We start from the raw sequence: 17905 nt of genomic DNA, 5'->3' as shown, positions 1-17905 counted from the left end.
ACAGAGTACCGATACCTTGTCATGGTAATCAGCCGATACTGAGTACCGTTTCTAATGCTTCAAGCTTTATAATGCATTGAGCACATTTTCCCTTCAAACATGAACCTCAAGAGAAGATCTTGCCTTACCTACGAGAATAAATGAAGGATGCTGCATATAATTCTTTAAACACGTGTCTTATAACCATTTACGTGTGAATGTGTCATGGCTAGAAGCAGCTTTACAGAAAATAATTCATCCATTCATTCATTTGTCTTCGTCTTTAGTCCCTTATTTAGCAGGGGTCGCCACAGCTGAATGAACCGCCACAGAAAATAAAAAAACACATATGAACATTGGTAAGATAAAATACAAACAAAAGAAAATGAATGAATGAATGAATGAATGAATGAATGAATGAATGAATGAATTAATTAGTTAATTAAATGAACTACAAATAATGCAATTTGGAAACATTGCAAATGATGAACGAATAAGTCAACATGTCTCAATCAAGAAAATGTTTGGAGCTCACATTTGATGCATAAGAAGGTAAACCGCACACCTACAAATCTAATACTTCTTTATTAAAAGGAAAAGGTCCTATGCACTGTTTATTGCAATGAGTGTATTACAAGAAGTTATATCATTAAATATTCATGCTAAAAAAAGGAATTAAGTTTTATTTATCTAATAATTACTGCCAGCTTTTAGTGAATCTGCAATATTTTCAAAACAGAACTTTCAGTTGTTATATGTAAAAAGGCCTAAATACATGCAGGACCATTCAAATATTTTGCTCGTCTCCAACTATTGACAGCATTTGTAAGCTATTTGTAACATTCATTCTCTTTCAGCTTAGTCCCTTATATTTTAGGGGTCGCCATAGCGGAATGAACCGCCATTTGTTCAATTATTATTGAATTAGGTGAATTATTATTCAGTTTATCTTTAGCATATATGTCTTTATTTATATCCAAGTTTCAATAGTCATGTCAAAGCAGTCAGTAAATCAGCATACTATCATCTCAAAAACATTGCAAGAATCAGATGCTTTGTTTCTAATAAGGACTTAGAGAAACTTGTTCACGCTTTTATGAACGGTAGGGTGAATTACTGTAATGGCCTCCTCACTGCCCTTCCCAAAAAGGCAGTCGGACAGTTGCAGATCATCCAGAATGCTGCGGCCAGGATTCTGACCAGAACCAGGAAATCAGAGCACATCACACCTGTCCTCAGGTCTTTACACTGGCTCCCAGTTACATTCAGAATAGATTTTAAAGTATTATTATTACTGGTCTATAAATGCTTAAATGGCCTAGGAGCTCAATACATAACAGATATGCTCACTGAATACAATCCTAACAGATCACTAAGATCTCTAGGATCATATAAACTAGAAATTCCAAGAGTTCAGTCCAAGCAGGAAGAATATGCTTTCAGCAACTAACAGCCCCCCTCGCTGCTGAAATCAGCTTCCAGAAATAATCAGATGTGCTCCAACATTAGGCACATTCAAATCGAGCATAGATATATACACTAGATGTCGCCTGGCCTATTGTTGTCTATTGGACGGAATGCGTCAATAGCGCCGCCATCTTGCTACAGGGTAGCGCTCCTTTGAAATGAATGCGGGACCAAGGTACAGTGGAGCACTGTGGCCATCCAAAGCCAGAGATATACACATATACACATATATCTATGATCGGGAATTTTCCTGGATGTTAGTGTGTAATTTTTTTTTCTAATTACGAAAATTATAATTTTATATCACTTTTCTACATTGATGGATCAGTGACCGCACGGGCATTCCTGACAAAAAGCTTGTGTTTGTGTGTACAGAAATGTTTACCCTCCCTGTTAAATTTAATCTAATCCGTGTCCTGAAGCACACCTCCTCTCCTGCTTTCACTTCTCATACTGACGGAGGGAGCGACTCGTTTGTGAATGAATCTCCCGAACGACTCTTTCACTAACGTTAGCCGACATTAATACAAGTTTCTGGCAGCGCAGCATCTCGTTGTCATATTTCTTTTGCATTGTTTGCTGATTTTATTCAACAAAACTAGCATAAGCTGAGTGTTTAGTGCGAGTTGGAGCTGTTTTGCCGTATGGTGAATGCAGTAAGTGACTGTTATTATCAATAACGTTACCTGATTAGCACAAAAGTTCAGAACATACAAAAACAGAAAAAAACTTAATATTACCTATAAAGTGTTCTGCATTTGTGCTTTGTTTTCTTTGTTTGCTCGTTACTACACCCGTAGACAGCGATAAAGTCCCGCATCTTCACGTAATAACACTTTCTTGACTAGTGCGGTTGAATGACATTTGTCCTGGGAGCACTGTACCAATGTGGCGGCGCTATTGACGCATGCTGAGGGTCCCTATGCGAAATCTAGTGTATATATCTATGCAAATCGAGACTGAAAACACATCTGTTTAGCTGTGCTTTTACTGAATGTGCACTGTGCTGCGTCCGACAGATCACAGCATTGTCTTTCTTTTCTTTTTTTTATTCTTTTATAACCTGTTTTAACACTTCTTCATCTGTTTTTAATCATTTTTATTGTTTGTTTTTTATCTTGTTTATTTTCTTATACTTCTCTTTTTATTCTTGTTTATGTAAAGCACTTTGAATTGCCACTGTGTATGACATGTGCTATATAAATAAACTTGCCTGGCCTTGCCTAGCCTTTGGGTTGTGGGGGAAAACGGATCACCCGGAGGAAACTCACATGAAAATGGGCAAAACATTCTAACTCCACACAGAAAAGCCAGAGACTCAAACCAACAACCTTCTTGGTGTCAGGTGACAGTGCTAACCACTGAGCCATAGTGCCAATATTATAACCTGCATTATTAAAATGAGAAGCGTTTCTCTGGTTTAAAGGTGCATGTCAGTACGAACAGTACAAAGACTACCCAGAAAGAAGGTCACACTAAACAAATATCAACATGACACTAAAGGAAAAGCATGCATTTCCTTAGTGGAAGCAGATGGGTGAAGAATGCAAATGTGTAAACGAAACTGTAGCATCTTCTGGATTGCAAATGTTTTATGACAGCATATGTAAACAAGGGTATGGGATGAATTATGAGAACATGCAGAATAAAAACAATCCTTTGTTATTGCAATAAAGCTCATTTAGTGTGTGAGGACAAAAGCTTGATGAGCTTAATATGTCTTGCAAGAAGGACAGTGGATAATGCCCATAGAAACACTTTACCTATCCTAGTGGTTTACTTCATACAAACATACGCAGAAAGCACTATAGCATTTATAAATAATGAATTAAAAATACTAATGAAATAAAGGGTCAACTGTATTTAAAGAGCAACTGCACCTAATGCAAAATGTAAACATTTAAAATGTTAAATCTAAAGGTGCAGTAAGTAAGTTTGACACCCGTTGGTTGAACTAGGTATTGCACTTTTGGTTTAGGCAAGTGCAGGTTGGCAGATTGACGACATCAACAGGAGTGCGTCTGAATATTGACCCAAAAGGCTGATTTAAGGCTGATTAAGCCATTTTTTAAAAGAAAAGGCACGCAATAGAAGGATCATTCTCCATATTAAAAGAAGTTTTTGTTCTAACCTACACCAGAAATGTCTATTTTAGAAACGGCTTCTATTTCTTGCAGCTGAACAACTGAAAACTAACAATGGTCACCTCAAGTAGAGCTCATGTGCTTAATTCAGTGTAAAAGGCTAGTAATGTGAGTTTGAATGCCATTTTACATGACATTTATTACCAAACTACTGAAAGCAGCAGATAGTTCACCTCAGATCTTGAAAATAAAATGTTTGAAATTGAACTTTAGAGCTGTGGCTCAGTGCAAGCGAACACATATCAGTGATTCAGCATGTACATTTAATAATGTTAAAGAGGTTCAATGTGTATTAATTAGATTATAAACCTTGCCATTTCTCTGGAGAGCAGTGAGCGCACTATTCTGTGCTTCTGAATGGCTGTATTTAAACAAATTTATGCAAACAGTCAAATTGGTCATCACTGCAAATCTCATCAGGTAGGGTGTCGTTAAGAGACAGGGTTACTAGAACCTGCTCACCTAATGTTTACGTTCGTAAGATTTATGTTATTTGCTAATTAATAATTTTGGAGGCTGCTACTGTCTACTGGAGGTCACATTTCTGTCATGGACACATACTCTAAGAGCCTTTCTGACTGAATGAATGAAACACGCAGTTTTCCATCAAGGCAACCGGGGGTGCTGAAATATAATTGGCTGAATGGCATTGTGCGGGTTTAAGAGACCAAAACAAAGACAGATGTTTTGACACATTTTCAAAGCAGAATATCTGACTTCAGCATTATTTTTCAGATAAACAAGAATGTTCACTTAAAACACAGCATGTTTCTTAAATACCTGCAAACATATTATGGCATTTTTATACTTTAGAAGAGTCAAAAAAGATAACTTAAAGGCGCAGTTCACCCCCCCCCCAAAAAAAAAAAAAATTCTGTCTTCATTTTCTCATCCTCCACTTGCTCCAAACCTGTTTGAGTTTCTATTTTCTATTGAACACAAAAACAGATATACTGAATATGTATTTTGTTACAATTATAGTCAATATCTGCTTTTTTCCCAGAAATCTTCAGAATTTCTTGCTTTATGTTTCAACAGAAGAAAGAAATTCATAAAGTTTACAACCACTTGAGGGTGAGGGTTTTTAGTTTTGCAACATAGGCTCATTCTGAAAGCGTACCCCTATACACATTTCTGGAGATCGCGAATTATGTAGCCAGAAGTACATATGGCTGCATTTTGTCTTTAAAACGAATGCTACTGGACGGTAGGGCTGCACGATATTGGAAAAAATTGACATTGCGATATTTTTTTCCCCTGCGATATATATTGCGATATTTTATATATATATATATATATATATATATATATATATATATATATATATATATCCGCGGTGGTCATTGCCACCTCATCCATTGCCACCGGCCATAGTACGTGAAGTCACGCACTTTAAAACACAAATTACTGTTATGTTGCCAAGTATTACATATCTGTTAGAATATAAATTAGGCGCGATTCAGCAAGTTCAAGTTCAACCATATCTTGTTAGAAAACGAACTCTTACATCTGGGAACATTTTGGATTCGTGCCGACCAAGAAAGGTGAACGAATCAATTTGGATTAAGCTTTTTGTATGGGGGTTTTAAATAAAGTGTGTTTTAATATTCACTGCTGAGTGCTGAGAGTCCAAACACTGAGGAGCAAATCCATCGATACGCAGATCCACGGGTCCCGAACCATGCAAGCTATACCCAACAAACACATATACGTTGTAGCGATGTCTGCACAACGTTGTATTTTTTTAAAGGCAACGTTGTCTCTTACGTGCTCGCTACATTGTCACAACGTAGAAATGTAAGACGTGAGAAGGCTGTAGCAACGTTGTCGTGCGACATTCAGCAACCGCGAGGCGGCGTTCTTACTACTTGTATTAAGATTTTTTCTGGCAGTTTATCAATACTGCCTAGAATACAGGATAAGCAGCAATTCTTTTCCAGTATTGCTAAATATTAAATATTATTCATTTATTTTTCCTATTTAATTTAACAATTGCATGTTTATACTTTAAAGTGTAAAAATGCCACACAAATGAATATAATCAAACTTTTTATTATATATTTCACAACATTTAATACATACAGTACGCATACAGTATCTAATTATAAGCAAACAGTATAAAATAAAGTTTAGATTATATATATATATATATATATATATATATATATATATATATATATATATATATATATATATATATATATATAATTAAACTAAAGGGTAAACAAACAAGAAAAGTAAACAAGAAATCATTAAAATGTAAATAAATATATAAATAAATATATAAATTAAAATTCAGACACTGGGCAGTGAAGCTCTGGACTGGAAAATACAGCAGACCGGGGAGCGCAGCTGAAGACCAGGGAGACCAGTTGTTGGTATGCAGAAAGCAGTCAGAGGAAGAAACAAATTCAACAGATAATCCAGCTTCAGAGATCCACAGCAGACACAAGTCAAAATAGGCAGTGAACAAGAAAGGACAGATCAGAGCTTGACACAACAGCAGTACACAGGAAATGACTATGACTAGCAAGTTATTGAAGTTTCAGACATTTATTGTAATTTCATTACATATAAAATCTCCAGAGTAATTATGTAGCCTACTTTATTTTAATGTTTTAATAATATATCATATACCAAAATTACATACAATTAAATAAATTTAGAGTTACAGGGAAAACAGGTTTAAGTTAACAGAAGTCAGAGTTAGTCTCCGAATACTTACTTAAATTATGAGAAGAGAAAGAACAGGCCCTGTAGTTGGGGTGTTGCTCACTGTAAATGGAATGTTAAACTTAGTGTCATTTCAATAACAGCTGTACAAAATAATAAAGTAATTTTTCATAAGCATGATCTATTTTCCACATTATGGACATGCTGTTTTAGGTAACATAACTACATTTAATAGTAAATAGAGTAGTATACTTCTTACCTCATCCAATTCTTCTTTCCATAGATCAGGAATTACAGCAACACTGATCTGAGGTGAATTCAACAGCTGAAAACATTCTGAAAGACAAGTTACACGAGTAATTTGAAAACAACAGTGAGTGGTTAAACAATAGAGTTTTATGCAACTTACGCATAATTAAAATCCAGAAATTATCAATAGCAGATTACCTCCATGTGAAAATAGCCTGTTGAGCAAAGAAAAGAGTGGGTTTTAAATAAAACATCAAAAGATCAATCAAAATAGAAATTTAGACTAGCAGACCTTTTAATTACTATCTATATTAATTAGGCATATGAACATTAATTTATATACTTTAACTTATAGGGATAGCTCACCCAAAACTGACAATTCTGCCATTTTAGCCTCATCCTTTATTTGTTGCAAACTTATTTAGCTTTTTTTCTGCTAAACAATAAAGAAGATATGTTAAATAAAGCTGGAAAACTGTAACTATTTAATTCCATAGTGTTTTCCTACTATGAAAGCAAATGCTTACAGTCTTTAGTGTTCAACAGAATAAAGAAACTTAAAGGTTTGGAATCACTTATTATTTACAGGGCAAATAATTCGTGAGTACATATCATTTTTGAGTGAACTGTTCCTTTAACGGGACGCAAACTGCACAGAGATGTTTTGTTTTTAAAAGTTATTTTGTGTGTTTTGTAAAAAGTGGGTCGGCTTGTGTGATGAAGTATCATACTAACTGATCACGACGGATATGGAGAAAACTGAACTTCAAAAACATTATTGTCCATTTGACTAAAGACAAGGCGTAGGTAAATAATCAGGAAATATTTTATCGAGAGATTTAACATGTGATGTTGGAAAAGATTGTTGTCGAAATCGTAGGTTTGTTTGAATATTCACGATTTACGTATCTTATTTAGCAAGAAGAAATAAAGCAATACTCACGTCTCCTCGGTCGTTGATGAATGAGACGACGGCTTGTTGAAATTTAAACTGATTCAGCTGTGACCAGTAAATGTTGTACAGTGGTCGTCCACGCCACCTAAGCACAACCTAAAGCATGCGACCCTCATGATGTTTAAATGGCAACCTTATGACATCGTTGTGACAACCTTTAGCAACAACGTAGAATCCTCAACCTTTTTGCAATGTTGATACAACGTTGTAGGAAGGTCGCTACGTTGAGGCAACGTTGTGTGTTTGTTGGGTAGGCGATTGACGGCGAGGGAAAAAAAGCCATAGGCTTAATCAACTCCTGTCTTCTAAACGCAGAAGCCCAGCTCAGCCAGGCATGGCAGAGGCATTTGCAAAAATGGCTAGATACAAAAGAGAAAGTGATAAATGGAAGACATTGATGAGAAATTGAGCATAGGCTATTTGGTAACTATTTAAGAACGCGCCGCTCCGCAGCGTAGAGAAACCTGCGTTGCGAGAAATGCGGGCGGCGGAACAGAAGGAGAAGCCCTCTCTCGCATGGTTGTGAAAAAGTAACCTGTCTGTGCATTTTCGCTACAAGCACACCGTCTGACAGTGTATTGCTGGAAACATTATAACCCCATTCTTCACTTAAACCGGACAAAGTCAACATGTTAGTTTTTCTGGCAAATAATTTAAAATATGACTACAAAAGGTGGAGAGAAACTACGCTGTTTTTTTTAAACATCTGACTTATATTGTTACTAGGTTAATATTTTCTTTTTACTTATAATTATTATTATTTATAATATTATTACACTGATTAGTGAAGTGCCATTTAGACTATTTGTTAAGTTCTTAAAAATGTAACGTTTAATTGTTATTATTATACAGTTTCAAGCAGTTAAAGTAATTTAATATTTAACTACAATATTTATAATTAGTTTTGTGTTGTTTTATTAACGAAAGTTCAAAAATAAACATGTACGTTTATACGGATGTTTTATTTATTAATATTAAATTCGGTTATTCCTTAATTTTTACATAAAAGGTAAATTAACTTAAGTAGGCTACATTATTTGTTGATGTACGAGATCGAGGAACATGTTTGCCAGTAAATAATGTTCGCACCACTTAAAAAACAAAACAAATGAATAACTTGCGAAAAGGATGCTATAAAAAATGCAAGCGCTTAATCATTCTTCACAATCGGATTCGTACGTGCAGTAAGCCGAGGCTATATTGCGCCGACAAGAACAAGCCCTAAAACTAAGTCTAGAGAGAGAATTAATACTAGTTAATATTAATGATTATAAGCACGAACTGCGTTGTATGATAAACGCATCACAATGATGTCGTGATCTTTGCTGAAGAACTGATATGTTATCGCCGTCTCCCCAGCCAGGTTTTCATCTGCTTTTTTCCCCTTCTTCTGGATACAAACAATAAAGTATCAGCGCCAGACCAGTGGTTTAAATTATATTTTACTCTCCTGATTTCTTTTCTTTTCATTAAAAATGAATAAATGTTTAAAGTTTTGTATTGCATAGCCTATATATTTTTAAAGATTATCATTCAGCCTACCTGCAGCGCATGAGGTTGTGTGCTGGGCAAATCCCCTTTACCCATGCTACCCATTTCATTTATGACACTGTAAACTTGACTTGGCAGGCTGATCATATTTAAACTCAAAAGGTGTTTTTAACTTGAGACCGCATGATTCTGCATAATGTGATGTTTCTTATTACAACTGTAAGCGGTGTCAAAATGAAAGCAAACATTAAAAAGGGTTTTGTTTTATCACTTGTATAGTTTAGTTTTAATAATAGCTAATGTATATAATAAATTATAATATCGATTATTGTGTAGACTACAGTGTTCAACAAAATAATTTTATTAGGTTACTCTAATAGACCAAATCCCTAACTGAAAAACGAATGTGAAAATATGACAGTTGCGTCTTTGCTAAAATTAATTTAACGACAAATTTCTTTTGCTTTTTTCCCCTTTAGAGATCAAAAGAGCTGTATTTAAAGAATTATTTCACTAAAACATTAATTGAATGCCCAGTTCTTTCCCGTGTGAGTTTAGTGCGCCTCCGCCGCGTCTGCGTTTTTAAGGTTGCACCCTGACCTGACGCGGGGACCAGATCTCTGTATTGCTTTAATTTCTCAATTTTCATAACTGCATTGCATTTTCATATAGTAAAATATCAAAATTTATGTTCTAAAAGTAGTAGGAATGACGGGAGTGTTAGTAATTAATAACAGAAAGAACTTTCACTTTTGAGTGAACTTCTGTCACGTGTTATTTTAGTATGATAAAATAAACAAAAATAGTAATGCAGAAAAGTATTTTTCGCTCTGCCAAGCCTTCTCTGTTGCTGTATAGAGAAGCAGCCTGCTCAGTCTCCTTACCCCGGCCCCACCCCGCCCACCGACTCCTGAACGTCTCACTCACTAACTCACTCACTCACGCGGGCATGCACTACGGTCTCATGAGGAAACACAGCTTTTTGATATAATGTTTTTCTTGTTCCCAAATACAAATAATTTATCAAGTTTTTTTTGAAATAAGTATTTCTAAAAACATGCTATTCCTGCTTTTCCGAATACCGTATTTCGGTTCGGCTCCACCCATAATATATATATAATTTTTTTTTTTTTTTTGCATCGCACCCTCCTGCGATGTGACTATCGCGGATGCGCACATCGCGATTTCGATGCTGAAACGATATATCGTGCAGCCCTACTGGACGGTATGATGTTATTCCTTTTTGCACTTACCAGATGACCGCTTACCTCTATATGAATGGCTTTTCTGCAGTTACTAGGTTGTCCAGTTGCTCAACATTAACATCAGAGGACATGAGTCGCAAAGGAGATGATGAAGGAGTTCGAGTCTGGTGCAGAACGGTTCCAGAAACCAGGTAAGACAAAAATAGAAGCCAAAAAAATAAAACAAACAGGGTGAGAATGTGGTAAAATCTGAAAACGTGGTAAAAATCAGGTGAAGGCTTTTCTTGATTCCTTTTTAAAATGGTTGGTTGGGTTTACGGAAGTGGGTGGAAGGGTCAATCGGTGCTTTTGAAAACACTATTGGTTGGGTTTAGGGAAGGAGAAGGGTAGGTCAGTTGACAGCAGCTTCTTGTAGATTTAAGTGAGAAAAGCAGGTGGTAATGGAAATTTAAGATCTGAAAGTGTACACAGCAGCCTGGATTTGCAGAAACAACAACTGCAAAAAAAGAAGAAAAAAAAAACCTCCTGGAATGTATTTGGCATTCTCCAAAAATGTATATAGTGGTATGTTTTCAGAATGAGCCTTGGTTGCATTTTTGGGTGAACTATCCCTTTAAAAACTGTATTACACATTTATTCTTTTGATGCTTGAAAACTCTTTAATTTTTTTTCCTTATAATCTATGACCTACTGAAAAATGCTCATCCATATTTATCAAACCCAACAAAATGACAGCTATAGTAATATTAAAAAATCATCATAATGTTAGAGCATCCCTTTAATGTGCGTTTTCTGAATCCCATGACCACAAATGCTTGTATCTCCAAAAGGGAAACTTAGAGGAGAAAGAAATAAGGTATTGGTCACAATGGAATAAATGAGAAAGGAATGAAAGAGTAGTACTCAGTGAAAGGCTAACAGCGCCGACCTGCTTTTCTTTAATGTGTGTGTGTGTGTGAGAGATGAAAGGACCAATCACTCTTTAATTCCCCAGTTTAATTACAGCACACAAAACGCCGGCTCCAGAGAAGCAGAAACTTATTGTTTCCACCATTCTGTCGCTCAATCACCGTGCCTTAAAATTTCTCATTGTGGCTCTATTTTGAAATGCAGACAGCAAGATTATCGGCTGTTGTAATCTAGTGGTCTGACAGGTGGCGAGAGGAGGAATTTAATAAAAAAGGCTCGTCTTCATTTCCATTTTTATAACAAGTTGTCAGCTTTGCCTCGAATAATGAGGGTTTTACTTTACACAAAATAAGAGACCGTCAGGACGGCCACACAAACCTGAGATCACAAAAACATTCGATCACTCCTCGCAAAATCTACTCTCAACCACAACGCTTTCCACTGGAGTTTTACAGCTACTTTGTTTTTCTCTTTTCCTCTCTAGCTGGATTTTTATATCTTGACATATGTCTAAATAAAAGGCCACGGGACCTGACGTTCTCCAAAGATCGTTCGGATTTATTGCGGCGCGCTGATAAACCGAGATCATCTCAGTTCTCAGTTCTGAGCGATAATCTATCGCTACCATTTTCTACAAGGAGTCTGCTTTTTATTGGAATGCACAGAGGGAATGAAAAGCGTTGTAGCACTTTATTGGAGAGGTGTTAAAAGAGATCAAAAGTGTGTAGGCTAAGGTCTGCATTTCATCTAGGGTGTTTCCCAAACAGCAACATAGCTCACCGCTTAACTACTGAACCATAGTACAAGGCATATTGGGAGCTATTTATCCCAGAAATGTGAGTACATTTCAAACATTTTTTTTCCCATTCATTTACCTTAAACAGGAATGATACACAGTTGAAGTCAAAATTATTGGCTCTCCTGTGCATTTTTAAATATTTCTCAAATGATGTTTAACAGAGCAAAAAAAAATTTAATAGTATTTTTCTATATTTTTTTCTGGAGAAAGTCTGATTTGTTTTGTTTTGGCTAGAATATAAGCACTTTTGATTTTTAAAAATTATTTAGTCCCCTTAAGGTTTAGTTGTTTTTTCCCCCGATTTTCTACAGAACAAACCAGGGGGTTCTCAATCTTTTTTTACTTTTTGTGTGTGTGTGTGTGTGTGTGTATATATATATATATATATACACATACATGTATATATATATGTGTGTGTGTGGGTGTGTGTGTTCCCACATTCATATATATATATATACATACATTCATATATATATATATATATATATATATATATATATATATATATATATATATATATATATATATATATATATATATATATATATGAATGTATGTATAAAAAATTAAATATTTATTATATAAATATTAAAATATAAATATTAAAATATAAATATTTTATTTAGTTTAGTCCCTTTATTAATCCGGGGTCGCCCAAGCGGAATGAACCGCCAACTTATCCAGCACTTTTTATAGGCAGCGGATGCCCTTCCGGCCTCAATCCATCTCTGGGAAACATCCACACACACTCATTCACACACACACTTGTACACTACGGACAATTTAGCCAACCAAATTCACCTGTACTGCATGTCTTTGGACTGTGGGGGAAACCGGAGCACCCGGAGGAAACCCTCGTAACGGCAACTGAGCCGAAGATCAAACCAGAACCCAGCGACAGCACTCCCTACTGCGCCACTGCATCACCCATATATATAATCTACCATACCAACAGACCAGCATACCAACATTAAGCACATTCCTAAAAAGGAAAAAAAAACTGCAAAAAATCAATAAATTAAACAGCATCGTCACTTTTAAAGCAATATGGATGCTTTCATTTCAGTGGCCATTTGTGTCCACATTCTGATGAGGAAACTCCTGACAACATGTGGATACAGTATTAACATTTCTGTGCAATTAAGAAGAACTGTAAATCTAATTATTAGCATATGTTTACATATACTTGGTTTTAAATTGACAAATTAAAACTTGAAGAGTAAATAGGACAGTCCAAATTTCCTGCAACTTTATTTTTACATCGGCTTCACATCATAAACTGTATTAATCATGACAGTTTTTTCGATCTCTAGCCTCGCTGTCAGATTATGTACTCCAAGCAAATGTGGATTTCAAATGGCAAACACTAACGAATGCCAAATAAATAGAAAACAGTGATTAATTTCATGGAAATGATGAGGAAATGGATTTAGAAATCTCATATAATCTTCTACGAGATTCAGTCATTACATATTCATGTGACACAATCGAATAAGCTGCGTTTATGCGGATAATCTCAATAAACTTAAAACATAATTCAATTTATACATCTGATTAAGTCCTGATTAACTATGTTCGTTTCCTTTTTCGATTGGTGTTTTAGTGAAGTGTGCATATCTGTGTATATATTGATACACACTAACCGGCCAGTTTATTAGGTACAACTGAGTGTTAATTCAAATTTCTAATCAGCCAATCACATGGCAGCAACTCAATGCATTTAGGCATGTAGGCATGGTCAGGCCGATCATCTGAGCATCAGAATGGGGAAGAAAGGTGATTTAAGGGACTTTGAACGTGGCATGGTTGCTGGTGCCAGACAGGCTGATCAGAGTATTTCAGAAACTGCTGATCTATAAGGATTTTCTTGCACAACAATCTCTAGGGTGTACAGAGAATGGTCTGAAAAAGAGAAAACATCCAGTGAGCGGCAGTTCTGTTGGCGCAAATGCATTGTTGATGCCAGAGGTCAGAGGAGAATGGCCAGACTGGTTCCAGCTGATAGAAAGGCAACAGTAACTCAAATAGGCACTCGTTACAACCGAGGTCTGCAGAAGAGCAGCTCTAAATGCACAACACGTCCAACCTTGAGGCAGATGGGCTACAGCAGCAGAAGACTAGACCGGGTGCAACTTTTGTCAGCTAGGCACAGGAAACTGAGGCTACAATTTGCACAGGGTCACCAAAATTGAAAATACCTTTGGGATGTGATGGAACGGGAGATTCGCATCATGGATGTGCAGCCGACAAATGCAGCAATTGCATGAAGCTATCATGTCAATATGGAGCAAAATCTCTGAGGAATATGTCCAGTACCTTGTTAAATCAATGCCATAAAGGATTAAGGCAGTTCTGAAGGCAAAAGGGGGTCCAACCTGGTAATAAATTGGTTGGTGAGTGTATATGCACGTGCTTTCTCTAAACAAGAGTAAAATAGCAGTCTTAGCATGTGCTCTAAAAATAGATTGAAAAGCATCCAGCATGGGATTAAAAAAACATTAAAGCATTTTCCTTTAAGGTAAAGCCTGTTTTTGTCTTCATCTTTAAGCTTTGTTGAATCATTTTAGTTACAGTACCATAGTGGATGCCCTTGAACACTGTTGGCTGAACTGTGAGTGGAAACCAGGGCTACTAAAAGCTTGCGTTCGCCCTTATCTCGCTAACAGACATTACTGAATTACATACAGGCACAGCAGCAACCCTCGAGAGAGAGCAAATAATCATCTGTGCGGTGTGAAACTTTTTCCTATTTTCCTCAAAGTGAGTCACAAGCAAAGAAAAAAGAAATACCCAAAGGTCAGACACTTGACCTCAATGGAAGCAGGTCAGAAACAGTCAAGCTGGCGCCGCGGAGATAGCGAAATGGAATATGACAGGCAAAAAAATAGTATCCCTGAAAAACGGCTGACTGCGGGGGAAAAAAAAACAACCCTTCAAGACAACACAGCCCATCTGAAGAGTAAAACAATATCAAAGCAATTCCATTTCTGAAATTAAACTGCCTGCCTGAACCATTTTCATGAGAAAGATACAATCTGGAGAGCATGCGCCCTGAGAAAAGGTCAACGATAAGACTTGGCACTCAAACTCCATTCATCCCACTATAAAAATGCTGTTTTTTTGTTGTTAAAAGTCCCGTGAAGTGCTTAGAAATATGCATTTTTATTCACTGTTTAACGTAATCTCAACCAAAACACAATAAGAGTGTAGGACATGGTGTAGCTCCTCCCCATTTTACAAAAACAGCCAATATGTTTTGTTTTTGTTTTGCTTTATCAGGCTTATCTTAAGTTTGCTGATGCTGATACACGTTAACCATGATGGGGTAAATACAGGTGATCGTTATCTAGCAGTAAGTGTTTTTATGGGTCTGAAAAAATTATTTCGAAGACAAAACTAATGTTAGCCGATCTCCACATTGATCTCCTGTAACGTTATTTGAACCACTGCAATCTCACGGAAATTCGTAACTTTTTGATTTAGTGGCTAATTTGTATGAATTCGTACAATCTAATCCGTAGTATTTAGTATGATTTGCTCATCACCCAATGACGGTTGGGGTTAGGTGCCATGCCTCCTTTTTAAAATCGTACATTTTCATACAACTGAACTCGTGCGAATTCGTAAGAATTAGCCATTAAACTGACAAAACGTAAAAAACTTGCGTTTCCTCGTGAGATCAGGCTGTTTGAACTTGATTTACAGGAGTTTTACATTTTGAGTTTTGGCATGTTCTAGTTAATCTACTAAATTTGCTGTTTTAAAATATTAATATTCTAGAAGCAGAATCTTATGAAACAAATAGAGCTGTAAATGTTATATATTATTTAAATACATCATGTATAATTGGCTTTTTTTTGAAAACTCCTAATTAACATTAAAATGAATGTAAATTTCTCTTTGCCAGATATTAAGGCATCAAATAAACCAAATGAAAACTGAGGAGAAAAAAAAGCAATATACAAGCAACGTTGCAGCAGCTGATAGACATCAGTAGAGTATTAATACTGCTAAGTTTATTGTACAAATTGATAATGATTATTGTATATAGTGCAGTGATGGGATGTGTAAATGTCCTGTTGATATTTAGAAATCTTGCTTTGTTCCTATTTTAAATTTATAATTTTTCCCTCATGGCAAATAGCTGTCCATGGTGTATATTGGTCTTATTTATTATTATAAATTATGTGTAAATGTCTGTTTAAACACGCACTGAAAACCCAGACTTTCACCCCACTTCAAATCTCGTGTACAGAAACCGTTTGGGAAACAGCATCTACTTATCATTATGGAGCACGTCAGCTGACAGTCACGCACTGCTATATTGAGGATTGCAAATGAAGGGGAGACGCCACCTGTGATGAAAAGGAAGGGAATCCTGCCGTTTTTATATTTATCTCAAAGTGTTTTCATGCCTAAACAAAGCGAAAGCACAGAACAGACTCACGTTTAACAGCATAGGGCAGCCACTTGTGGTTCGGCGGTATGGGTTGCGTATTCGCTTGTTAAGTGTGACGTCACGCGAAGCGGCTTCCGGGTCCAAGCGCTCTATTCAACTGAATGGGGAGACTCATGAACTGGTAATAAGAAACGTTTACAAAGCGATTTAATGCTTTCGAAAATCACGATGACAGTATACATGTCCATGCCTAATATCCGATGGCCAGAAAGTGATTAATTTTTTATAAATTGTAAAAATGTTTGGTATTTGTTATGCAGCAAGCCCAGAGATTGTTGTGTACCATATGACTTTATGTAAAATTAACTTTATTGTGTGATAGGAATAAAACGTGATCATAAACGAATGATTTCTCCACTCAAATGAATGGCAGCTTGGACCCGGAAACAGTATACATACGTCACAAACACGTCATCACTTAACAAGCGAATAGGGAGGATGGGCTCTTTAATGTTTATTTGCCACCCTTCAGAGAAAGACGGGAGAAATATGGGAAAATATCTTTACGGGATGATAGCGAGATAGAACTGTAAAATACAAGAGAATCACAGAAAAAAACAGGAGGGTTGACAGGTATGATCATGAGGCATTTTGCACTGAAAGTGTTCAATGGGAAATGGTGGTCGCGTCGTCCATATTTTTTACAGTTATTATTTGGGACACAATAGCTTATAGATATCCTAAAAACTAACAATACTGCTACTGACAACTAAAAAACTTTATTTTAATTTTATGGGACCTTTAAAGCTATTCTCTTTTTGTTTCAGTGAGATCTTTGGCTCTTCCCATTTTTACAGGTTGCTAAATTTGGGGCCGAGGAATTCATCTGGGGTTTAAATTCACAAGACAATGGGCCTGACCTATATCATAACTTCCGTTTTTGTATACGGTACAATGAAGCGTGACCTCGAGACGTTCTTCACATAAGAGCAGCATTAATTAATCACACAACCAAAAAGCAAGTCTTTGTTCTAATCATAGTGCTGAGCTGTGAACTTGTATTAAAGATCAAGGAGTCTCCGGCTTCTCGGTCTAGCTGTATTACACATCCTTCTGCCTCATTAATGGTGTGTTGTCTAATTGCTACAGCCGCGTTTCTCTAAAAGAACACTTTGAACATTCTGGGAAATTTGAGGCTACCTATTTATTATTAAATATGTTGTACTCTATGAAGCAAATGCTTGTGAAATAGAAACACACTTTAACATGATTTTAGCTTTCGGAAATAATGTGCTCCAAATCACTGTTTTCTTGTAAAACTAGAAAGTGTTTTATATATATATATATATATATATATATATATATATATATATATATATATATATATATATATATATAATTTTGAGTAGGGCTGCATGATTTTGGTTAAAATGAGAATAATTTTTTATTTTTTTTTTGCTTAAAATCAAGATTACGATTATTTTATTATTCTATAGATGTAAAATGAAGGTTAATATGAGTAGCCTATTGCTATTGTTATTTGTCAAACAACAATATTATTAGGCCCGTGTGTAGTGCTACTGTTGGTTAAAATGCAAAATTTTGTATAGACTTGGAATGGTGGACTTGAACAGA

General features: G+C 35.9%; 2 long non-coding RNA genes across 11 annotated transcripts in view; both read right to left on the bottom strand.

The window, feature by feature from the left end:
* The window catches only part of LOC137488332 (uncharacterized), a 300450-nt gene that overhangs the window by 187035 nt on the left and 95510 nt on the right, over nt 1-17905 (bottom strand). The window contains exons 4-5 of one of the 8 annotated variants that reach the window (XR_015515360.1): nt 10178-10327; nt 1015-4790 (exon numbers count right to left, since the gene is read on the bottom strand). The exons of the other annotated variants lie outside the window; for them this stretch is intronic. This is a non-coding gene — a long non-coding RNA (uncharacterized LOC137488332). Of the gene's footprint in view, nt 1-1014; nt 4791-10177; nt 10328-17905 lie in introns of those variants that run through there. 8 annotated transcript variants of the gene reach the window in all.
* On the bottom strand, nt 5888-7537 carry LOC147839823 (uncharacterized). 3 transcript variants are annotated; one of them, XR_015515366.1, is made up of 5 exons: nt 7456-7537; nt 6711-6727; nt 6523-6599; nt 6316-6365; nt 5888-6017 (listed from the first exon to the last, which is right to left on the bottom strand). It is a non-coding gene; the product is annotated as an uncharacterized LOC147839823 (long non-coding RNA). The 3 variants fall into 3 exon arrangements; XR_015515365.2 differs by lacking the exon at nt 5888-6017 and having other exon boundaries at nt 6228-6365; nt 6673-6727; XR_015515364.2 differs by lacking the exon at nt 5888-6017 and having other exon boundaries at nt 6228-6365.

Source organism: Danio rerio, chromosome 18 (assembly GCF_052040795.2).
Source record: "Danio rerio strain M-AB ecotype USA chromosome 18, GRCz13ab, whole genome shotgun sequence".
Lineage (NCBI taxonomy): Eukaryota > Metazoa > Chordata > Actinopteri > Cypriniformes > Danionidae > Danio > Danio rerio.
The sequence above is the reverse complement of the archived record's forward strand: the minus strand, read 5'-3'. Positions and strand labels throughout refer to the sequence as shown.